At 46.0% G+C, this 4,860-nt stretch overlaps 1 pseudogene; it reads left to right on the top strand.

The window, feature by feature from the left end:
* The first annotated feature begins 3,722 nt into the window (after window positions 1–3,722).
* LOC134895628 (5S ribosomal RNA) lies at window positions 3,723–3,841 on the top strand (annotated as a pseudogene).
* The last annotated feature ends 1,019 nt before the right edge of the window (window positions 3,842–4,860 follow it).

Genomic DNA, 4,860 nt, shown 5'->3' with positions numbered 1-4,860 from the left:
TAACTGTTCCTTGGTTCTTGCCCTTATCAGGAGATCGTCCAAGTAAGGGATAATTAAGATGCCTTTTCTTCGTAGAAGAATCATCATTTCGGCCATTACCTTGGTAAAGACCCGAGGCGCCGTGGACAATCCAAACGGCAGCGTCTGAAACTGATGAGTTTTGTACTACAAACCTGAGGTACCCTTGGTGAGAAGGATATATTGGGATGTGGAGATAAGCATCCTTGATGTCCAGCGACACCATATAGTCCCCCTCTTCCAGGTTCGCTATCACCGCTCTGAGTGACTCCATCTTGAATTTGAACCTTTTTATGTAAGTGTTCAAAGATTTTAGATTTAATATTGGTCTCACCGAGCCGTCCGGCTTCGGTACCACAAATAGTGTGGAATAATACCCCTTCCCCTGTTGTAAGAGGGGTACCTTGATTATCACCTGCTGGGAGTACAGCTTGTGAATGGCTTCCAGAACTGCCTCCCTGTCGGAGGGAGACTTTGGTAAAGCAGACTTCAGGAACCGATGAGGAGGAAACGCCTCGAATTCCAGTTTGTACCCCTGTGATACTACCTGTAGAATCCAGGGATCCACTTGCGAGTGAGCCCACTGCGCGTTGAAATTCTTGAGACGGGCCCCCACCGTGTCTGAGTCTGCTTGTAAAGCCCCAGCGTCATGCTGAAGACTTGGCAGAAGCAGGGGAGGGCTTCTGCTCCTGGGAAGCGGCTGCATGGTGCTGCCTTTTTCCTCTTCCTCTGCTCTTGGCAGAAAAGAGTGACCTTTTGCTCGCTTGTACTTATAGGAACGAAAGGACTGAGTTTGAAAAGACTGTCTTTTTCTGTTGATGTGAAGTAACCTGGGGTAAAAAGGTGGATTTTCCAGCCGTTGCCGTGGCCACCAGGTCTGTTAGACCAGCCCCAAATAACTCCTCCCCCTTATACGGCAATACTTCCATGTGCCGTTTGGAATCTGCGTCCCCTGACCACTGTCTGGTCCATAATGCTCTTCTGGCAGAGATGGACATTGCGCTTACTCTTGATGCCAGGGTACAAATATCCCTCTGCGCATCACGCATATATAGCAATGCATCCTTTAAATGTTCTATAGTTAACAGAATATTGTCCCTATCCAGGGTATCAATATTCTCAGTCAGGGAATCCGCCCATGCGACTCCAGCACTGCACATCCAGGCTGATGCGATTGCTGGTCGCAGTATAACACCAGTATGTGTGTATATACTTTTCAGGATATTTTCCAGCCTCCTATCAGCTGGTTCTTTGATAAACGTGTGAGCGCCTTATCTACCCTAGGGGGTGTTTCCCACCGTGCCCTAACCTCTGGCGGGAAAGGGTATAGTGCTAATAACTTATTAGAAATTAGCGGTTTTTTATCGGGGGAAACCCACGCTTTATCACACACCTCATTTATTTCCTCAGACTCCAGAAAAACTATTGGCAGTTTTTTCACACCCCACATAATACCCGCCTTTGAGGTATTTGTAGTGTCAGAAAGGTTCAATGCCTCTTTCATTGCCGTGATCATGTAACGTGTGGCCCTACTGGACATTACGTTTGTCTCGTCACCGTCGACACTAGATTCAGTATCTGTATCTGGATCCGTGTCGACCCACTGAGGTAGCGGCCGTTTTAGGGCCCCTGAGGGTGTCTGAGACGCCTGAACAGGCACTAATTGATTTGCCGGCTTTCTCATGTCGTCAACAGTTTTTTGTAAATTGCTGACATTATCACTTAATTGCTTAAACACAATCATCCAGTCAGGTGTCGACTCCCTAGGGGGTGACATCACTAACACAGGCAACTGCTCCGCCTCCACCTCATTTTCCTCCTCATACATGTCGACACACACGTACCGACACACAGCACACACACCGGGAATGCTCTGATAGAGGACAGGACCCTACTTAGCCCTTTGGAGAGACAGAGGGAGAGTCTGCCAGCACACACCCAGCGCTATATATATACAGGGATAACCTTATATAAGTGTTAATCCCTTATAGCTGCTGTTAATCTAGTTATTTGCTGCCAAAATGCCCCCCCCTTCTCTTTTTTACCCTGAATCAGATGCAGTACTGCAGGGGAGAATCAGGGAGCCGTCCTTCCAGCGGAGCTGTGAGGGAATAATGGCGCCAGTGTGCTGAGGAGATAGGCCCCGCCCCTTCACGACGTCCTTAACTCCCGCTTTTTTGTGTAAAATGGCAGGGGGAAAAATACATCCATATAGCCCTGGAGCTATATGTGATGTATTCCTTTTGCCAGCTAAGGTATATGTGTGTTATATTGCGTCTCAGGGCGCTCCCCCCCAGCGCCCTGCACCCTCAGTGACCGGAGTGTGAAGTGTGCTGAGAGCAATGGCGCACAGCTGCGGTGCTGTGCGCTACCTTAGTCTTGAAGACAGGATGTCTTCTGCCGCCGCTTTCACCGGACCTTCGTCTCTTCTGGCTCTGTAAGGGGGACGGCGGCGCGGCTCCGGTGACCCATCCAGGCTGAACCTGTGATCGTCCCTCTGGAGCTAACGTCCAGTAGCCTAAGAAGCCCAATCCACTCTGCACTCAGGTGAGTTCGCTTCTTCTCCCCTTAGTCCCACGATGCAGTGAGCCTGTTGCCAGCAGGACTCACTGAAAATAAAAAAACCTAACTAAACTTTTATTCTAAGCAGCTCTGGAGAGCTACCTAGTTTGCACCCTTCTCGGCCGGGCACAAAAATCTAACTGGCTTGGAGGAGGGTCATAGGGGGAGGAGCCAGTGCACACCACCAGATATCTCAAGCTTTTATTTTGTGCCCCGTCTCCTGCGGAGCCGCTATTCCCCATGGTCCTTACGGAGTCCCAGCATCCACTTAGGACGTTAGAGAAATGAAGGGTGGTGGCATCTGCTTCTACATCAACGACGGATGGTGCACCAATGTCACAATCCTAGACAAATTATGTAGCCCTCACCTGGAGATGCAAAGTATCAACTGTAACCCCTTCTATTCCCCCCGGCAATTTGCCTCAATTGTCTTTGTGGGAGTGTACATCCCCCCCCTCGCCTGCGTGAACGAAGCCCTGCACCACCTGGCCGTAAGCATTTCCGACATAGAACAAAAACACCCCGACTCTCTGCTTATAGTACTGGGCGACTTCAACAGAACTAAGCTGAGCAAGGATCTACCTAAGTACAAACAAGTTACGTGTCTCACTAACTTTGTGAACTACACACAAACACTGCTTTCTCTTCTGCATAAATACAATTTGAAAGCATTGTGGAATTTCCAGACTCACGCAATGACTCCACTATGTATCCTGCGTATCATTATGTAAAATTGTTTTTTTGTTTCAAAAGAACCACAGTATATACTCTTCTTACAAAGTATAAACTATGTTGGTTCTTGGAGTGTACAGCACTCACTGTTGATTGGATATTCTGACATCTGTCATACCGTTATCTAATAAGTTTCACCAACCATTACTCTTCATTTTCAATAGGGAAAGGCAATCCGTCTCTCTCATCCACTGTCCGCTATAAATTATATGACAATGGACAGCAGAAGGCGGACCCCGAACCTATTATATGTATTTAACTTTTCAGTACTCTCTCATCCAAATGCCAGCTTAACATCTCTCTGCAATGCTAGAGTAACAGATTCTGTGCATAATCATTGGACAGCAGAAGTACTTCTAATCTCGGTATTTGCCAATAACCACACACTTTCTCATTTGCAATAATTGAGAACTTACTGCCATATCTCACTGGTTACGCCCAATCTCGTCTGATCTTGGAAGCAAAGCAGTGAGAAGCCAAATCAGTACCTGGATGGGAGACCTCTAGGGAATATTGGGTGCAGTAATAACACCTTATCTAATGCGAAAAGCAGAAGTGTTGGAGCAACCTTTGACTCTTACCAATCCTCTTATCTATTTAGATTGTGTACACTGTTGGTAACAGATTTATATGCAGCAAATAAGTCCTTACCTGGAGACTAACAGAAGGCACCACATATCAGACTAATACTAGAGTCTTAAGTACTGTAACACGTGCCACTGTTTTCTGCTATTTTCTCTGGATATCCACTGATTTTATAATCATTAATTTTCTTGATATCCATTGATTTTTCTGCTCAGATGTTTTCACCTCAAGTGCACCCATATGAACTTTCACTAAGAATATTGAATCCTATGAGTGTACTCACTCATATCTGATTAAGATTTCATGATATTGGATGTGGAGTTGAAATGTAAAAAAACAAACCTTCATCTTTGTGTGTATGTTTGTGTACAATTTTTTTATACTATATTCTATTAAAAGTAAAGTTTTAATTATTTTCATCATATCAAGAGTGCCCCAACACAGAGTCTCGTTTCTCTACTGCTATCAGCTTACATTAGTCTCCTGTTTTGGTGATCCCTAGATAAACAGTTTAACTTTCAGATCGATAAGCTGGTCTGGTGTCCACGACATTGCCCACAGGGGTTCCGGTATGAATGGTCGACCATGTTATGGTCGACAGTCATTAGGTCGACCAATATTGGTCGGCATTGACATGGTCGACATGTACACATGGTCGACATGAGTTTCACTTTTTTTGGTGTCGTTTTTTGCGTAAAGTGACTGGGAACCCCAATTGGTGCACTGCTTCGCTCGCCATGCTTCGGGCATGGTTCCTTCGCTCCGCTACTGCTTCGCTCGGCACAGATTACCATTCCAATCGCAGTCCACGTGGATCGTAAAGTATGGAAAAGTTCCCCAAAAGAAAAACAAGTAAAAAAAATGCGTGTCGACCATTTTCATGTGTCGACCATGTCAATGTCGACCAATAGTGGTCGACCTAATGACTGTCGACCATAACATGGTCGACCATGTGAACGGATA

Source organism: Pseudophryne corroboree, chromosome 3 (genome assembly GCF_028390025.1).
Source record: "Pseudophryne corroboree isolate aPseCor3 chromosome 3, aPseCor3.hap2, whole genome shotgun sequence".
Taxonomy (NCBI): Eukaryota; Metazoa; Chordata; class Amphibia; order Anura; family Myobatrachidae; genus Pseudophryne; species Pseudophryne corroboree.
The sequence above is the reverse complement of the archived record's forward strand: the minus strand, read 5'-3'. Positions and strand labels throughout refer to the sequence as shown.